Here is a 21349-nt window from a genome sequence, read left to right as displayed (position 1 = left end):
ATAATCACCAAGTGCATGAAGGGATCCCCTGACATGAGCAAGGGGCACATACAGGTCTTGGGAGTTCATTAAGACCACCAAAGACTTTCACCTGAGAGAACTAACTCCTGAAATGCCAGCAGGCAGGGGAGGGCAGTCCCTGGGCTTCCCCAGGAAGACAGTTCAGCTGCAGAGAACCTAGAATTAGCCTGAGACTAAAGCCTTGACCATTAGACCCTTATACTGAGAGTAAGTACTACTCATTCAGATTTTTAACTGGAAAGGGTAGGAAAGAAAAAAACAAAACACAGAGATGGCAAACTGTACCCAAGAACCCTAACACCCCAACACCAAGGAAAGCAAGAAGAAGGGGGTGACTTTGGATACATTTTATGGAGGGAAAACACAAAAAAAAAAACAGAGGAAATAGCAGAAGAGGAAGCACAAACAAATACACCAAAACCTTCCAAAAGAAATGGAAATTGTCCACAAGCTCTTGAAAAATTTAAATTGGAAGTTATCAAAAAGATGGAAGCTTTCTGGCAGGAAAAATGGGAAATATTGCAAAAGGAACTCAGCAATCTGAAGCATGAAAACATGCAAACACAGAAACAGCTTGAAGCCTCAAATAGTAGGATAGACTAAACTGAAAAGGAAAACCAGGCTTTAAAGGTCAGAATCGGGCAACTGGAAGACAATGATCTTGCAAAAGAGCAAGAATTAATAAAGCAAAGCAAAAAGACTAAGAAATTAGAAGATAACATAAAATATCTCACAGACAAGGTGACAGGCCTCGAAAATGGAGGAAGGAGAGACAATCTGAGAATAATCAGCCTACCAGAAAAGCCAGACATAAATAGTAATCTCGGCATCATAATACAAGATATCATCAAAGAAAACTGCCCAGATATTCTAGAACAAGGGGGCAATAGAATTGAAAGAGTTCACAGAACACCCTCTACACTAAATCCCAAAAAAGACAACTCCCAGGAATTTAATTGCCAAATTCCAAAGCTTTTAAGCAAAAGAAAAAATCTTACAAGAAGCCAGAAAAAGACAATTTAGATATAAAGGAATGCCAATCAGGGTCACAAAAGACCTTTCAATTTCCACTCTGAACAACTGTAAGGCATGGAAAATGATTTTCAGAAAAGCAAGAGAACTGGGTCTTCAACCAAGAATCAGCTATCCATCAAAACTGACTATATACTTCTAGGGGAAAGTATGGGCATTCAACAAAATAGAAGATTTCCAAGTTTTTGTAAAGAAAAGACCAGAGCTCTGTGGAAAGTTTGACATCCAAACACAAAGAGCAAGAGAAACATGAAAAGGTAAATATGAAGGAAAGGGAAAAGGAGAAAAATGTTATCTTTTTCTTTTATTCAAACTCTCTTCTATAAGGACAACATTTATATCAAATTATGTATATATTAATATGTGGGGAAAATGTAATGTGTAACTCTCAAAAATTGTATGCATCATTAGAGTAGTTAGAAGAATCACACATAGGGAATGATTGGGGTATTAAGACAATATGGAGAAAGGGAGGGGTGAAAGAAAGAAAAAGGGAAGGAGTGAATCATTGATGGTACTAAGATATACTTCAAGAAAGAGAAAAAAACTATATAGAATAATCTTTCTCACACAAAGATACATGTGGGAAGGGGAGGGGAAGAAATTTCCGATAGGGAGGAGAGGAAGAAAGTGCTAATTGGTATTACTTAAACCTTACTCTCAGTGAAATCAACTCTGAGAGCTTAGAACATCTAGATTCATTGGGATCTTGGACTTTATCTTATGGAATAGGGTAAGAGAGAAGGGGAATTTAAGGAGGGGGACCAGGAGGGAGTATTAAAAGGGAGGGAAGTAGAGGGGGGAGGTGAAGGGAACAAAAAGGGAAGGGCTAGAAAGGGAAGCATATCAAGGGAGGGGACTAGAGGGACTAACCTAAAGTAAATCACTGGTTTAAAAGGTTATAGCTAAAGAAGAAAGGTCAGAATTAGGGGAGGATATCAAAATGCCAGGGAATCCACAAATGACAATCATAACTTTGAAGGTAAATGGGATGAACTCACCCATAAAACATAGACGAATAGCAGAATGGATTAGAATCCAAAACCCTACCATATGTTTTCTTCAAGAAATACACATGAGGTAGGTAGATACATACAAGGTCAGAATTAAAGGATGGAGTAAGACCTTTTGGGCCTCAAGTGATAGAAAGAAGGCAGGAGTTGCAATCATGATATCTGACAAAGCCAAAGCAAAAATAGATCAGATTAAAAGGGATAGGGAAGGTAAATATATTCTGTTGAAAGGGAGTATAGACAATGAGGAAATATCACTAATCAACATGTATGCACCAAATGGTATAGCACCCAAATTTCTAATAGAGAAATTAGGAGAACTGAAGGAGGAAATACACAGTAAAACCATATTAGTGGGGGAACCTAAACCAACCACTTTCAAAATCAAATCAAATAATAATATAGATAAATCAAATAAAAAAATAAATAAGAAAGAGGTAAAATAGGTGAATGAAATCTTAGAAAAATTAGAGCTAATAGGCATATGGAGAAAAATAAATAGGGACAAAAAGGAATAAGCCTTCTTCTCAGCATCACATAGCACATTCACAAAGATTGACCATACTCTAGGTCACAGAAACATGGCATACAAATGTAAAAAAGCAGAAATAATAAGTACAACCTTTTCAGACCATAAGGCGACAAAAATAATGATCAGTAAGGGTAATGGAGAGCCAAATCAAAAATTAACTGGAAATTAAATAATATGAAACTCCAAAATTGGCTAGTTAGAGAACATATCATAGAAACAATTAATAATTTCATTGAGGAAAATGACAATGGTGAGACATCCTTTCAGACCTTATGGGATGAAGCCAAAGCAGTACTCAGAGGAAAATTCATATCCCTGAGTACATATATTAACAAATTAGGAAGGGCAGAGATCAATGAATTGGAAATGCAAATCAAAAAACTTGAAAGCAAACAAATTAAAAACCTCCAGAAGAAAACCAAACTAGAGATCCTAAAAAGTAAGGGAGAAATTAATAAAATTGAAAGTGATAGAACTATTGAACTAATAAATAAGACTAGAAGCTGGTACTTTGAAAAAACAGACAAAATAGACAAAGTACTGGTCAATCTAATTAAAAAAAGGAAAGAAGAAAAGCAAAATAACAGCATCAAAGATGAAAAGGGGGACCTCACCCCCAAAGAAGAGGAAATCAAGGTAATCATTAAAAACTACTTTGCCCAATTATATGGCAATAAATATACCAATCTAGGTGATATGGATGAATATTTACAAAAAATATAAATTGCCTAGACTAACAGAAGAAGAAATAGAATTCTTAAACAATCCCATATCAGAAAAAGAAATCCAACAGTCTATCAAAGAAAGGCCTAAGAAAAATCCCCAGGGCCCGATGGATTCACAAGTGAATTCTATCAAACATTCAAAGAACAGCTAATCCCAACACTATACAAACTATTTGACATAATGAAGAAAGAAAACTATAGACCAATCTCCCTAATGAATCTAGATGCAAAAATCTTAAATAGGATACTAGCAAAAAGGCTCCAGCAAGTGATTAGGAGGGTCATTCACCATGATCAAGTAGGATTTATACCAGGGATGCAGGGCTGGTTCAATATTAGGAAAACCATCCACATAATTGACCATATCAACAAGCAAAGCAAGAAAAATCACAGGATTATCTCAATAGATGCAGAAAAAGCCTTTGATAAAATACAGCACCCATTCCTATTAAAAACACTAGAAAGCATAGGAATAGAAGGGTCGTTCCTAAAAATAATAAACAGTATATATCTAAAACCATCATCTAAGATCATTTGCAATGGGGATAAATAAATAAAATCAGGAGTGAAACAAGGATGCTCATTATCACCTCTATTGTTTAACATTGTACTAGAAACACTAGTAATAGCAATTAGAGAAGAAAAAGAAATTGAAGGCATTAAAATAGGCAAGGAGGAGACCAAGTTATCGCTCTTTGTGGATGACATGATGGTCTACTTAAAGAATCCTAGAGATTCAACCAAAAAGCTAGTCGAAATTATCAACAACTTTAGCAAAGTTGCAGGATACAAAATAAACCCACTTAAGTTATCAGCATTTCTATATATTTCCAATACAGCTCAGCAGCAAGAATTAGAAAGAGAAATCCCATTCAAAATCACCTTAGACAAAATAAAATACTTGGGAATCTATTTCCCAAGACAAAGACAGGAACTATATGAACACAACTACAAAACACTCTCCACACAACTAAACCTAGACTTAACAATTGGAAAAACATTAACTGCTCGTGGGTAGGACGAGCCTATATAATAAAAATAACCATTCTCCCCAAACTTATTCATCTATTTAGTGCTATACCCATTGAACTTCCAAAATTTTTTAAATTTAATTAGAAAAAACCATAACAAAGTTCATTTGGAAGAACAAAGGATCAAGGATATCCAGGGAAATAATGAAAAAAATACAAAGGAAGATGGCCTTGCAGTCCCAGATCTCAAACTTTATTACAAAGCAGTGGTCATCAAAACAATTTGGTACTGGCTAAGAGACAGAAAGGAGGATCGGTGGAATAGACTTGGGGTAAGTGACCTCAGCAAGACAGTCTATGACAAACCCAAAGACCCCAGCTTTGGAGACAAAAATCCACTATTTGACAAAAACTGCTGGGAAAACTGGAAGACAGTGTGGGAGAGATTAGGTTTGGATCAACACCTCACACCCTACACCAAGATAAACTCAGAATGGGTGAATGACCTGAACATAAAGAAGGAAACTATAAGCAAATTAGGTGAACACAGAATACTATACATGTCAGACCTGTGGGAAGGGAAAGACTTTAAAACCAAGCAAGATATAGAAAGAGTCACAAAATGTAAAACAAACTATTTTCATTACATGAAGTTAAAAAGTTTTTGTGCAAAAAAAAAACAATGTAACCAAAATGAGAAGAGAAGCAACCAATTGGGAAACGATCTTCATAAAAACCTCTGACAAAGGTTTAATTACTCAAATTTACAAAGAGCTAAATCAATTATACAAAAAATCAAGCCATTCTCCAATTGATAAATGGGCAAGGGATATGAATAGGCAATTTTCAGCCAAAGAAATCAAAACTATTAATAAGCACATCAAAAAGTGCTCTACATCTCTTATAATCAGGGAGATGCAAATCAAAACAACTCTGAGGTATCACTTCACACCCAGCAGATTGGCTAACATGACAGCAAAGGAAAGCAATGAATGCTGGAGGGGATGTGGCAAAGTTGGGACACTAATTCATTGCTGGTGAAGCTGTGAATTGATCTAACCATTCTGGAGGGCAATCTGGAACTATGCCCAAAGGGCGATAAAAGCCTGTTTGCCCTTTGATCCAGCCATAGCACTGCTGGGTTTGTTCCCCAAAGAGATAATTAGGAAAAAGACTTGTACAAGAATGTTCATAGTAGCTCTCTTTGTGGTAGACAAAAATTGGAAAATGAGGGGATGCCCTTCAATTGGGGAATGGATGAACAAAATGTGGTACATGTTGGTAATGGAATACTATTGTGCTAAAAGGAATAATAAAGTGGAGGAATTCCATGGAGACTGGCACAACCTCCAGGAAGTGATGCAGAGTGAAAGGAGCAGAACTAGGAAAACATTGTATACAGAGATTGATACACTGTGGTACAATCGAATGTAATGAACTTCTCCCTTAGTGTCAATGCAATGTCCCTGAACAATCTACAGGGGATCTAGGAGAAAAAAACACTATCCACAAGCAGAGGACAAACTATGGGAGTAAAAACACCGAGGAAAACCAACTGCCTAACTACAGGGGTTGAGGGAACATGATTGAGGAGAGACTCTAAATGAACACCCTAATGCAAATACCAACAACATGAAAATGGGTTTGAATCAAGGACACATGCGATACCTAGTGGAATCACACGTCGGCTATGGGAGCTGTGGTGGGAGGTAAGAAAATGATCTTGGTTTCCAATATATAATGTTTGAAAATGACCAAATAAAATAATGTTTTTTTAAAAAAAAAAAAGTAAACTCTTTGACAAATTTCTGCTTTCTGAAAAATACAGCTTTAAGAAGGTATAGAAAGTTCTGAAAGGAAGCATTTCTTAATTCTAAGAAGACAGAAAACTACTTCATTTTGTTGAGCTGAATGAGAATTTTTAAAGTATCAATTCACCTTGAAATTCATAATAATGAAATCAAGTAATAATGAAAGAAGTAAAAACTGAAATTGGACATAAGTTATAGGGTTAGTAGTATCTATCTAGATCATTCATTCGTTCAAGAAGAATTATTAAGCACTTATTTGCTATACAGTCTACTTAATAGAAGCTGTTGGTGCATTTTTTAAAATTAAATACTTCTTATTCTCAATGTTGACCTCCTGTCAAATATTTCCCTGGCCTTATAATATTAATAAAATATATACTATAGAGAAGATTTCAAAGTATTAGCAATTGGAATTCTTGAATTTTTGACAGGAACTGAGATTGTAACTAGCTGTATCCCTCACTTGGATCACCTTGGGCAAGTAATTTATGTTTTCTGAAAATTGGATTCTTCATTTGTAAAATGGGAATAAGAACTTCTGTGCTGAATTCTTCAAAGAGTAGTGAGGCTTAAATTATAATAATATGACAAATCTTTAATTGTTATCTATTAGTGTTATTTAAAGAGTAAAAAGTTAATGTAATTTTGTATTACTTGTCTAGCACTGCCTTTTGTGAACTCTGTTGTGTAACAGGAAGACCACTGGTTTAAGTGTCAGGAAAGAGGCTAGTTAGCCCTACGTTTGACATTAGCTGTGCAACAACGGACAAGTCACTTGCCTTTGTGGATCATTTTTCTCTTCTATAAAATAAAAAATTTAAACTATTTCAGGTTTTCTAAACTTTTTGTTTGGTTTATGAATGTCTCTAGTATAATGGTGGAGTCTATAAGTCCCTTCTTAGAATAATATTCTTAGATACATAAATAAATCATATTTAAGGGCAGCCAAATATATTGAAACACTCATTAAAATATTTTTAGAAGAAAAACAAATGCCTGTTATCATTATTATTAATATTGAAGATACTTTATTGTTTGTTTATAACTCTGTGTTGCTCGTTACATACCTTTCCTTTGAATTACCTGTATTCTCTGCCTAATTAATGAAGATTAAGGTCCTGATGAGTACTAATGATTCCTGGTTTTGCTTGTGTATTAGTCCAAAAAAAAAATATTCTCAATCTGAATTAGCTTTGCATAGGGGATCTGTTCTGTGATTTCCGAAGAATGTGCTTCTAAGTGCTACAGCCATGACTTCAAATTAATAGTTCAGAGAAAGTTAATAAATAATAGGTACCCATACTGCAGCAGAAATATTTTAGGAAGAGTATTGCTAAGTAGGAGAGTTTTCAGAGGAGGGTGATCACAGGACTGCAAAACACTTCAAGATCATGTCACATGAGAACTTAGTAGGTTTATCCTAGAAAGGAGATGACATGTGAGGAACATGAGAGCAGCATTCAAATATCTAAGGAGCCATCAAGTAGAAGATGGAGTAGTTCTGCTTTGATTGACACTTTAGGGGAAAACTAGGATCAATGACTAGAAATTATAGAGGTAAATCTGGTTTTCACATAAAGGAAAATGCCCTAATATTTAGAAAAGTCTGAAAGTTGAATGATGAGCTGCCTCAGAAGATAATGGGTTCTCTCTTTTTAGGTGTCACTAACTAAAATTTCATGACTTCTATGACAACATGTAAGACACATTATAAAGTAGATTTTTATCCTGGCACAGTTTGAAAAACATGGTCATAGATACCCCTTCCAATTTAATTTCCATGCTGCTGTGGTCAGACATCCTAAATTTTAAAAACCAGTCTCCAAAATTCTCAAAGTATATATAGGTATTATATGGTGATCAAAGAATCTTAAAGAAAATTATAGCTTGAGATAGATGTAAAGATCTAAAAGTATGCCATGTCGATTGTAAAATTTCAAATAACATTAAGAAAGAAAAAGAGAAATAACTAAATCTACTAGTGTGACTATAAAAGGAGTTCTTGGTTCTCCAACTTTAAGATAACATATTCAAAGGAAAGAAAAGGAAGTATGTAGTTAAATAAGAATATAGAAGAGGAATGACTGAACAAGCTATGGAAATGCTTGTAATGGAATATTATTATACCATAAAATGATGAACAAGATGATCACAAAAATACTTGGAAAGAATATAAAGTAGTACAAAGAGAAGTGAGCAGAACAAGAATGTTGTATACAGTAACAATAATAAAGCTTGATGAATAAGTTTCAATAACTTCACTATGATCAGTAAGGCAAGGATCCAGGATAGTTCCAAGAGACTTGACAAAAAAAGGATATCCGTGACGATAAAAGGATGAGACTGAGTCCAAATGCAAATTGAAACATATCATTCTTTATTGTATTTCCTCTATGAATTTTTTTCTAGTGAGAGCTATGTGTGTATTATTCCACCATGTGATAAACATGGATATATGTGTTATTTGATAATTTGATAATGTATATGCATCCTATATCATATTACCTGTCTTCCTGGGGAGGTAAGTAGGATAGGAGGGAGAAAAAGAATATGAACTGCAAAACATCAGAAAATATTGAAATGTTGTATTAACATATAATCAGGAAAAATTTTTCTAATTATCATAATTTTTAAAAGAATACATAAGAGAGGCACTAGCCTATTAGAACAATATCTGAAAGAAAAAAGATGGAATGAGGTGAGGTTTACAAAATGCTCAAACACACACACACACACACACACACAACTTTTAAAGAGTTTAGACCAAGAAGAATAAAGAGGGGATATTTTCTCTAGATAGGAAAGATGATGTACTATTATGATTTTTTTTAAATTAAAAAACTACTTAATTACTCCCACACACCTTTTTGTTTCTCTGTCATGATAAACAATTATTAAATGATTATCAAAATAAAAGGAAGAGAATAAGCATCATTAAAAAGGTAGCCTAAGATAAGTCAAGCAGTAGTATACAAAATAGTAAGTTAACTACATACAATGGAAATGAGAGGGGTGAACCAAGAATCTGTAAATATGCCTTTAAAAATGGAGGAAGAGTGAATTAAATATTTAAAGATCTTATTTTTTTAAAAAGGAGATACAGATGAATGATTCTATAAGTTATCCTATTTTTTCTAAGAAAAGTTAATATAAGGTATTTTTAAATGATAGTTTTAAGTAGATTATATGATAAAATGATAGTTTAATAGTAGAATTTTGTAAATATTACAAATGTATGAGCTTTTAAGGCAAATATTTTGAAGCATCAACCTTTAGAGCCAAATGACCTTCCTAATATAACTGTTTTCTCATTGGAATATGCTGCCTTCATGGTTCACTTTCCTATATATAATGCATATTGTACTTTGTAGTTTGTGTTGTTTATGTATAAAGTATCTGTAGATTGTTTCTTCCAATGTTTCAATAAGTGTACTCTTTTAGTAAGTGGTCCAACGCGTTATATTTTAAAACAGGTTTTATAGGGATAATAGCATGAAGAATATATATTTCTTTTATAATATAATACTTGGAGCATTATAGTAACTATTTTGCAATACTTGTCCATTTATCCAGAGTTCTATGTAATAGTTTTCAAAATAAAAATTATGAAAATGGTTCCTTTTCCATTCACCAGAGTTCAGGGTAGCTTGTTCTGCATACAGAAATCTATTTGATCCCATCTCAAATGAAGCCATTTAGTTAAATTATAGTTGTTATGGGAGCTAGTACAAATCTGTCAGCTGAACATCACTGACTTGCACCCAGTTTATCTAAAGGCTTCCCTGAAACCTACATTGCCAAGGTCCATACCAATTTAATAAGCATTTATTAAGCACCTACTATGTAGAAAACATTGTGAAACATGCTGGGAAAATAAAGGCAAAACAAAAGACAGTTTTTATTCTCAAGGAGTTACATTCTATAGCAGTGATGGGGGAAGCTTTTAGAAAGGGAGTGCCAGCCCTGCCCCCCCATTTTACCCCCCAGACCAAATTCTGTGCCTCCCTCCCAAGAGACTCTTCCCCCCTACCGAGAGCCAGGAGCACTCTGCTGCCTCCTCTTAACCCCAGACCTGGGAGGGAGAAAGTGCCCCCTTTGGGCTTTTGATTGGAGGGGTGGGTGAGGCGAGGAATGTCCTCAGGCTTGGTGGAGAAGAGGAAGGGAATGTCCTGAGCCGCCCACTTTGTCCCCTCTTCTATCCCACTGGGCTGCTGGGCAGAGGGACTGGCGTGTGAAAAAGATGTCATCAGGTATGGTGGAGAGGGGGAGGGGAGTAGCTCTGCTCAAGTCCCTCTGCCTTTCTAGTAAGGAACTGGGGGATGGGAGGTGGCCACTTGCCCATAGAGAGGACTCTGTGTGCATCTTTTAAACCTATGCAACAGGCTCGCCATCACTGTTCTATAGCAACGGGCAGTCCATGGAATTACGTTCTATTTGGGTGCCTCCTTCAATCTTTCGACTTTTAAGACTCTCAAATATTAAGCAATATAATATTAGAATAAAACAGCTGCTCTGCTCTGTCCAAGCCTACACTAGCTCCTGCTCAGGTGGGCTTGGTATCTGAGATAATGCAGCATCCCATTTCTTTCGGTGGACTTCATTAAGAAGAGAGCCCTTTCAACATTTTATACCTGCAGCTCACCATGAGGTCACAGGAAAAAGGGAAAGCAGGCGGGGTCCTTGTGCTGAGTCAGCACTGCCTGTTTCCGGGGTGGAGCTGACCTTATAGCAGTGCCACGTGGGAGGGAGGGACGGAGAAGAGCCGGGAACAGAGCACCAGATGCCTCCTTAAGCCTCATTTCCGCTCCAGGTTGCCCTTGAGAGGGCGTGGAGGTGGGTGGGGCAGGTCTTAGATCCCTAAGCTTCACTGGTGGGATTCCCTTTAGATTTCAGTGATGGTGGCTTGCCCTCTTAGCATTCTCACGTCTTCGTCAGAAGTTATTTAGGCCGTTCTGGCTTCTTGGCGACTCTATTTCCCAGATCACTGGGTATTCACAAGGGCCGGATGCTGTCTCCTCCCTCTGCCGCCACCAGCCATTCTCACATCCGCCAATGTTGTAGATCTGTGGCATTGGCCTGCATAGACTCGATATGAAGCTCAGGGCTGTGACCCGGGAGTTCCAAGAGCTCCAGGTCCAACAGTACAGCCTGAGGGTTGTTTCTGTGGGCGCCAGTCCACAGAGTCCAAAGATTGAAGAATCTTCCACAAGAGAAATTTCCAAACATGAATCGCTTGGAGGATTTGCCATGGCTGCAGGATGTTGGAGGGTTAGGCAGAACCTGACAGGGCGCACAAAGTGAGCTACTCAGGCTCATTCAGGCTCTGGGAATATGAAGGGGTGAGCACAGCACTGATTGGATTAACTGAGAGCCACCCCAGGATGGCAGTGGAACTCATCCAAATCCAAAGGGCCCTCTGGAAAGAAAGTATGCTCCACGAGAGCCTTGAGCTCAAGTCTGTGGCCACCTGAGAGGGGGCAATTCCCAGGTGTGAATAAGGGGGACGGGGACAATGCTGCAGAGGTCTTTGAGCAGCAAGCTAGAATAACCCCACATATCTGCCCAGGATAAGAATGAGGCAGACTATTTTCTCCAAATGGTTGATGAAGAGCTAGATGAGGATCTGTTCATGCAGCTGAAACGAAGCTGATTCAACATGTCTCCTAGACAGCCAATCTCCAGTGACCAGACCAAGAACAGGCATAAATTAGGATCCAAAGGGGGTTTCCCATTTGGCAGGCAGAAATGAAGAAAATTATATGAGAGATGCCTGCAGGAACCTGCCCAGAGCTAGTTATGGATCAAGTAGGAACAAGTATTTGCTAGCCTGGACCTTGTCTCTAGAAAGACAGCTCACAGGACACTGGGTAACCAAGAGTCTGAGCTTTGTCTGATGAAGTCTTTGAACTGACAGGGGCAAGTTGGGAATCCAGGACAATTCCTACTTACCCAGCCTCTTGCTAGGACAATATTAAGGCTTACAGAAGGTGATCTTGGCTAATGTAAAGTGTGGATGCACAAATGATACCAAGTAATGTTTTGTGCTTTTATATCAGTAAATTGGAAAATGTGGGAGCTGGAGGGGAAGGCTTAGAAGCATGTTAATAGTCATTATGAAGTCCCAGAGATCATTGCATTATGGGATATGGACCAAGTTAAGTATAAATCCCTTCACATTCTTTATAGAACCCTAACAATGCCTTTCCTTAGTTGAGTTTAGCTCCAATAGACAATATCATCTTCTATTCCAGGGCCACTGCTAGGATTCTGGTGAGAAATCTATAATATTCTAGAAAAAGAAGAATCAAAAAGCCATCACCTGGTCAATTTGTGCTAGAGGGGAGAAGAGAAAAGGAAGACAGGCTCACATCAGTCCCCTTCTCTCCCAAGTGAATATCTCCTTGGGGCTTAACTAAAATTGTTCTCTCTTCTCATCTCAATTCCAAATTAGCATGCTATTTTTATATAATCCCTACAGGTACATGACTGTCTCCTCAACCAATCCCAAAATACTTCCTGTCAAACTCAGTTGAAATGCCTTTGATTTGAAAGAAGTCTAGGCCGTATTCATGCACAGTTCAAAACTGATTCAACTGAGAAGTCTGTATGACTTCCTTTTTATAAATACACAAAACGGTATATATCTCTGTATAAAGAAGATATCTGCATGTATATTATATACATACATATATTTAGTATATAGTCACATCTATCTATCAATCTATCTATCTATCTATGTTTATAGCCTTTTAACATAATTACACTAGAGTAATAAATTGAGCAGAAAGCTTTGCAGCTTCAAATGACAATATCTCTGAAATGGAAATGATCCAGAATCTGTTTACATTTACTGCCGATCTTTGGCACTCTCATATAGAGGTCCTGAAAATATCCTCTGGTAGAAATAAGTGAATCTGAAGCATGAGAAATAGGAGGTGTTTCAAACCTCAAGAGATAGACTAATACACAGATGAACATGACTGAAAGTGGGACAAAGCAGATCACATACTTTTTCTAGATATTCCCTATATTTTGGCATTTATTTGAGATTAAATTGCAAGGATCCCAGATATGAGAGAAAACACCAGACAACAACATTAAAATTACATTGAGAGTTTATTTTGGAGTACAGGTAAGTGAAGCAAATAATATTTTTCTCACTTTTTCCTTCTCAACTTTTTCCTAATAAAAAGATGCTAAATATAGCAGCTTAATGTCTCTATGAATAGAATCACTTCCTGATCTGAAAATAGCAAAAATTAAGGTAGTTATAAATCCAACCAATTCCAATCCAAGAGAGAATTCTTCTTGTCATTACTGTCAGGAACAGAAATAACCACCTGAACAACAAATATTTTAAGGTTTACCAGGGGTTCTTCTTACAGAATCCCTGTGAGATTTTCATGACAGTTAAGTGAGATGAAATTATGGAAGACATCACAGGATTAGAATTAATTAAAATGAAAGTAGATTTTTTTCCCCTCTTGAGCTGTATTTGCAAAATGCAAAGTATTGACCACAGGTAATGACACTACAACTATAGCTAGAGTATATATAGTCTATTTGCTCAGAACAATCTGCCTCTCTACTATCAGATTTGAGCCAAAGAAAATATCACCATATTCATAGCAAAAATACCAAAGCATATTGTTCATTGGGCAAAAGATAGATAAAAGAACATATCACATGTGAATCATGTAATCACCACTTCAATGCAGGATTTACAAACACAGGGATAGTGCCAAAGAAGCCATCAAGTAGTCACTTCTCAAGAGGTAGCCACAATTTTGGACCAATGATTCAAAGTAAGATGATCTCAAGGTAAAATGCCCTTGTACATGAAAGACTTTTAAGGTTATGAGTCCTAGAAACACTGCTCCAATCAGTATATATTATGGAATGACCCATTAGGTATTAAAATTATTCCATGATATCTAAGTGGGTATGCAAGTATGATAGCCAGTTAGTATGAGAATATCAAGCATTATAATATCTCAGTTTTATAAATATTGAAAGATGTTAAAATTGATGTGGGGTGCCATGCAGACACGTTGCTATATGGATTTTTATGGGTTTCTAGAAGGATGTAGGCAGGAATTCCATAACTGGACAATCAGCATGGGTACAGAAAAACAGGTGCTTTCCCTCCTTTGGAATCTGCAGAGTCAGGCAAAAGTAACCAGAGTTATCCTAAGTTGCTTCACATATTAGCAACCCATTTACATTGTTTTTCACCCTCCCAGGAACAGAGTGAATCTTTAGTAAAGCCACACAACCAAAGTGGCCTATGGTGAAGTAACTTCAGGTCTTTGTGAATAGCAGAGGAACAACCACCCAAAAAATGACCTCTTCGTTAATAAATAAATTACCTTCCTGAAAACCCCTCAGAGCCACTTTACCACTACTCTACTGCCAGGATTTTCCATTGCCAAGACTATTCCATAACCATGAGCCCTTTCCATTTCCATGGCTAAACCACTGCCATCCCTCTGTAAAAATAATAATAATAATAATAATAATAATAATAATAATAATTGCTTAAACTGTTAATTATTTTGACAAGAATCTAATTGTACCAATATTAGCATATTAGATACTGGGTAGTATCATCCTTTCCTTTTTAAGTCCCATAGTAGAGAATAGGTAGATGGACACACTTGAAGTAGGCCAAAGCCTCAAAGAAGGGAAATAGGAGAGGAGAGAGGAAAAAAAAAAACAGGTGCAGTGGCATAGAGAATATTTCCAGGCCTTAAAATGGACACAAAGCAATCTGGCCTGGACTTGGATACAGTGGCAGAGCAAGTCTTGTGGAGGTTTCAAATATGAGATTCTGGTAGGTTGCCACCCCTAAAAAGGACTTGCCAGCTGTAAAAACCCAATCCAGTGCCCCAACTAAATCAGGGTGCTAGGGGACAGAAGGGAAAAGAGGAAGGTGTAAGGGGGAAGAGAAAGGGGATTACCACTTATTTCAGGATAAAGAAGAGCCAAAGCAAAAGATCATGGACCATGTTGGGTGTCAAAAATATTGGTGGGAGTGTTGTAGGATTAGGGTCTTTTCCAAAGGATTAATGACTCAGGCAATCTCCATGTTGAATAAGCTTTATTGGTTTTAGGGACAGAAGTGGTGGAATGGTCCTGGTGGTAGAGGGGCTATGATGATGTAAAGGCCTGGTAATGGAAAGGTGTGGTGATAGAAAGGCTTGGTAATGGAAAGGCTTTCAGATGTTTTCAGGAATGCTTTTTATCTGACTCTGCTACTAAGGAAGAGGTCATTCATTTGGGTGGTTGTTGCCCTGCCCTTTCCAAGGAATTGATGTCATTTTACCCATGTTCCACTTAGGTCTGCATTGTTTTACCCATGATTCACGCTGTTTGATATATTAAACACCCCAGAGTAACTTCAAGTTTGTTTTGTTTTGTTTTGCCTGATTCTGGACAGACTCTAAGGAAGGATTGTAGAAATTGAGCATTTTTTGAACCTAGTCCTTGTGTGACTGCAAAACAACCTTCTTAACCAAGAACTTGTGTTGTTATATAAGGAATGTTCTCACATATGTAAACCTAAAAACTCATAAATCTTATTCAAAAGGTATTCCCATATTAATCAACTAGTTATTGTTTCCATGTTCTTTTGACTGTTTGTAGCTACTTAACAGAGTTAGTGGGACACTTCAGCCCACATCAAGATGAGGTCAACCATACAAGAAATTCAAAGCCATTAAACAAAGATAGTCTTTCACAAATGCTAAATCATTAGTCTCTGTAGGCCTAAAACAGTCCCTCTGGAATGCAACAAAGAGCAAATTAAGCAAATTAAGAGTCTATCATGAAAAGCCTTATTTTGTCATTATCCTTAACATTTTCATATTCAAAACTAACATTTTCATATTCAAAACTTACATTTGTGTAGCATTTAGCATTTTATCTCTATTGCTACTTAATTCTTATATCAACTTTGTAAACTCCATAGTATATTATTTCAGATTTAGGAATAGAGGGGAATAGAAACTCAGAGAGATAAATTGACCTGCACAAAGTCAAACAGTTAAATTCAAATAAGCACAACTCAAACTCTGGTTTTCTCATTGCAAATTCTTTGGCCTTTCTGATATGTCTTGCAATTCCAATTCTTTGCTTTCACATTAAAAAAATCAGCAAATGATACTCCTATGTCTTTGAAAAAAATGAACAAATTTCTTTGAAATGCAAAAAATCAGTGACATAGAATGGAGAGCTCTGACTTTGATATGCATCATACAAAGACAAAGGGCATGCTATTAAAAGTTGAAATGAGGAATGGCATTATTGCTCTCTATACTTCTGAAATTTTTGTCATTGATAATATACAACAGTAAAATTTATGACACTACAGTCCTTAAGAAGCAACAAAGAGTAGAGTAGAAGAACAAATAGTGAACCTTAATTCAATTAAATTTGAGTTTGAATCCTGCTTCTATCCTTACTAGTGGTTCAGTCAACCATAGCACTGTATCTCACTAAAAACTCAGTTTCTTCATGTATAAAACAGAGGTGATAAAGAAGGTAATATGCTATATTACAATGTTGTTTGTAAACCTTAGAGTTTATGGATGTTGACTCTATAACTGGTTCATGTACCTTCACTAATCACATCTTAGCTTATTCATTTTGTGCTTATAGGTCAAAATCTCCAATTACAAAAAATCCCTACTGCTCTTAAGAAAAATCTACTTGAAAATAGTTCCCATGACCTAGTGGAAAGTATATGTTTTTCAAGCATTATATTATAACAAAATTTTGCTATACTAAAGCATGCCAATGACCCCCTTAGAGTTCACTGAAATAGAGACTGATCTGATAAGACTAGTACTGCTCAATAAATTAAAATGGATGTTCTCTCAGAGGTACGTATTGGCACCATTACCAATACCATCCTTTTTGGTCACACACACACACACAAGCAGATGTTCAGAGTAAATTACTCATCGAGGAAGAGCTATATTACATAGATCCTAAGATCTCTCTTTCTCTCTCTCTCTCTTTCTCTCTCTCTCTCTCTCTCTCTCTCTCTCTCATATATATTTTTTTTCTTTCTCCTCCTCCATGTCTAACTTTGCTATAAGATAAAAACATTATTTTAAGGAGCCTTGATAATATGATTCTCTTTACCTGACTCTGATTTATCATTATACCTGTTTATTTATAACTTTGAATCTTGAATCCCTCTGCCACACCAGAACACTTACAGTATGTGACAGTGAGGTTATGTTTGCAGTTTTGCCAATAGCCAAGTTCATTTTGAACAAGTTGTAAATAATAATGCCTATATTTTTATTGGCTATTTCTCCAAGGTGGCATCTGTTATCAGCAACCTCATGTAAACTCACCATTGCTGCAGCATCTGTTCCATCACACAATGTTCCTATTTCTGTGTCTCGCACATTTTAACTAGAAAGGAACAGAGAGACTATTTTAAAATGAGTTGCCAATGTTTCTAAATGAGAACTGCATAACAAAAAGAGTTCACAGCATACTTTTCAGACATGTATGCTGTAGACCAAGAATAAGTATACACCTTTAGAAGAGGAAAAAACTAAAGTGGAGTAGTGAAGAGTGTACTGGTGTTAAAGTAAGACGCTTTGGGTTCAGGTATTGATTCTGCCATTTATTAACTTGGGGCCCTTGGGCAAATTGTTGAATTCTTCATTTCCTCATTTCTGAAATGAAAGGGTTGGACTACATGATCCCTAAATTCCCTATCTGTTCTAATATTTTGTGACAATTTTCTTTTAAAACCAATAAAAATATGGTGTCAAAAAATATTGAGAGCATGTTTTATGCATCTTCATCTAAACTATCAAAGGTATTACTCTCTTAGATTTAGTTTTATTTTAAAATCTGCTAATAAATAGCATAAGGAGCTGCAAAAGATAACTATGTGGTTGAATATAATAAGCTTTTTGCATATAGTCAGCTGCACTTAGCTTTTCAGTTGCCTGGCAAATCTTCCCCATAGCATGACAGTAACTGAGTGACATAGTGAAAAGAGTGCTGGGCTTGGAGTCAGAAAGATCAAGTTTGAATCCTGCCTCTCACACTAGTAGTTTTGTGACTTTTTAACATCAATTTCCTCAACTAAAATGGTGATAATAACACTTAACTCACACAGTTGTGAAGATCAAATAAAATAAGTTATTTGAAATACTTTATAAACTAAATGACAGTGGTTGCTTTAGGGGGGGTTGAGTAGTCAAAGTGAATTAGATATACAAATATGGCTTACAGATAAAATATAACCATAATAAAAATTAAATATTAAAATCACAGTACATACATTATCACATTTGATCCTTACAAAATCTGGTGAGTTTGGTATTGAGAATAATAATATTGGTATTATGGTTTACATTCTACAGAAAAGGAAACAGAAGTTCAGAGAATTTAATTTCCTTATGTTCAAGAAAATATTAGAGGTAGGATTCAAAACCAGGTTTGATATTCTTATACTGCAACAAGTTACAGTATACAAAAAGAAATGTAATAGGAGATTACATGTGAGTCAACTCTTTTCTGTACTAGAACAAGTATATTTAATGGTTAGAAGTTATTAGTGCATGCATTAGCATAATCCAGTTACATGATATTTCTCCAATGAATAGTCAATAAAGATGAGGCTGGCAGGTAGTGACTTTATACATATGTGTTCCAGTTATCCCTGCAATTGAAAGGCAAAGTGTAAAATCACTCAAGGGCCTCTCAAACATGGCAGTCCCTTGAGGGCTTTCTGTCTATGCTTCAATGAGAACACTATACTCTGCCTGTTTGTTAACATGAATGGCAGCATATTTCTTCTTTGTTTCAAAAGAAACTCAGCATAAATTATTGCCATGGAAGTAAAATTATTCCACTTATTACTTTGCTACAATTGCAGAACATTATGGATGGAAAAAATATGTTCAAACATAAAGGAACATTACTAAATGTGTGAGGGGTGACAAAATCTCAAAACACATGTCATATTTCTCAGCGAAGAAACTCAATAACAAACTTCATGTGTATTTGGGGTTGTTTGTTGTTGGGGTTTTTTTAACAGGACACACTAAAGACAAGTGACATGCCACATCTGATGAGAAAATTTTCAATACATATTACTGTCCACAGAAGATAATATTCACTTATTTTGAACTTTTTTTCATTTAGCCCCAAATAGATGTTTGAAAAGGCATATATATATATATATATATATATATATATATATATATATATATATACAGGAAGGAAGTCATGAACAAATAATTTCCAGAAAAACCAATAAAGTAGAGTAGAAAATGGTAATGTATTTAACTCAATCATCATTCACATTTATATTGCTCTTTAATGTTTACAATATGTTTTTCACCCAACAACTCCTATGAGTTATACTGTACAAGTATTATTTTTTTCCAGTTTACAGCTATAGAAACTGAAACTAAAGAAAGCGATTTATCCCAGGATCATATTGCATACAAAAGAAAATTTAAAAATGCTAAAATTCAAAAATGAGTTGAGAGTGATGATAGCTGAGGAGAAAAAACAAACAAGTCCCCCCTTTATTTTTAAGCTCATCTTCAGGAAAAGAAGATGTCAAAATGCAAGCATAGAATGATTTCTTGATGTAAATAATATGTTGGTTAGGATTGAGGGAGATTTTGGTTTGATCCTTGGATTAGACCAATGATGGGGAACCTTTTAGAGGCTGAGTGCCCAAATTACAACCCTCACTCTGCATGTGAGCCTCCCCCTTACCCCAGACAGAGGAGGGAGGAAGTGCTTCCATTGGGCTTTAGGGTAGAGGGAAGGGTGATGTGAGAAATGTTCTCAAGTGGGGTGGAGATGAGGGGGGTGGTGGAGCAGCCCCTCTGGCACATGTGTCATACTTTCACCAATACCAGACTAGAGAAAAGATAGAGTCAAAATGGCTCTCACAAGGACTTAATAACTGAAATAATCAGGGAAGCAATAAAGGATAGCATAGCTGCCTACCTCTCATGAGTTCTAGTGACCATGCCCCATTGAAGTGAATTCGAGAATTAAAGAAACTTGTAGATGTGTTTGCTTAGCACACCCAGTGATCTTTGAACTCTTCTAAAAGCCAAAAAACAGACAAACAAAAATACATACCACAGCACTAGAGAAGGCCAAATGTGATAGTTTTCACACACAAAAAAGAAGAAAATGCTATCTAAAGACCAGGGAGTTTAAGTTGGACTCAGCAATATTCTAGAATGTACTGAAAAAGTAGTGGTTAGTTATAATTTAAAAAAAACTAGAGATCATAAAGTGTTGTGTTGGATTCATCAAGAATAGGTCATACTCCTTCTGATAAGTCAAACTCAGAATTTAATGTAGTATTAGGATGCATTGAGAAGATCATATCTAGATGGCATTCTTAATTGCTCAAATCACACATATAAAATGAATTGCCCAATTTTTTTCTTTCTTAAGATTTATCATATATACTCTATCTCTATTTATACAAATATCTTAGATTCAGTTGATCTTAAATCTGCTAAAAAGCAGTATCAAGAGATACAAAAAGAAGACAACCTTTTCATTTAAGGACTAATAGGCTCTATCCTTATAAACTCTCAACCCAGGGCCCTAGCAAACTTCTACTTAGTCTTAGTGAATGTGGGTTTTTAAATTAATATACAATAACTAAATATTATGTTTTTAAAGTTGTATTAATAATAACTAAAGTAAAAGAACTACATAAATCCAGCCCAGTTGCAAGAGAAGAGAGAGGAAAAGGGAGGAGCTACAGAAGTTATAAAACAATAACATGACTACTCAAAAGTGGAAGCTCAGGAGAGATTAAAGGGAATTTTGGGAAATACTAAGGGACTTCTGGTGGTTGAAGTTCAAAGATTCAAAATCTCCATTTATATATGAATGAAAGACAAATGCACAAATGTAGTCACATAGCCATCACCATGTCATAGTTCAGACACTTTTTACCTCTCACGTAGACTATTATAGCACCCTCCTCTTTGGTCCCCTTCTACCCTAACCCATCCTTTACCCAGATGCCAAAGTGGTTGTACTGAGGTGTAAGTCAAATCACTTTATCCCCCTTCTCAATTAAGTCCAGTGGTTCTATTTTATTGTTAGGACCAAATTCAAACTCATGTGTTTGGCATTTAAAGTACTTCACAACTGGGCACCATCCCTTCTTTCCAACTTCTCTCATAAACTGATCCTGCTCTATATGCTGTGTTCAGCTAAT

The sequence above is a fragment of the Monodelphis domestica genome, chromosome 6 (genome assembly GCF_027887165.1).
Source record: "Monodelphis domestica isolate mMonDom1 chromosome 6, mMonDom1.pri, whole genome shotgun sequence".
In the NCBI taxonomy this organism is placed as follows: Eukaryota; Metazoa; Chordata; class Mammalia; order Didelphimorphia; family Didelphidae; genus Monodelphis; species Monodelphis domestica.
This window is presented reverse-complemented; position numbering follows the sequence as displayed.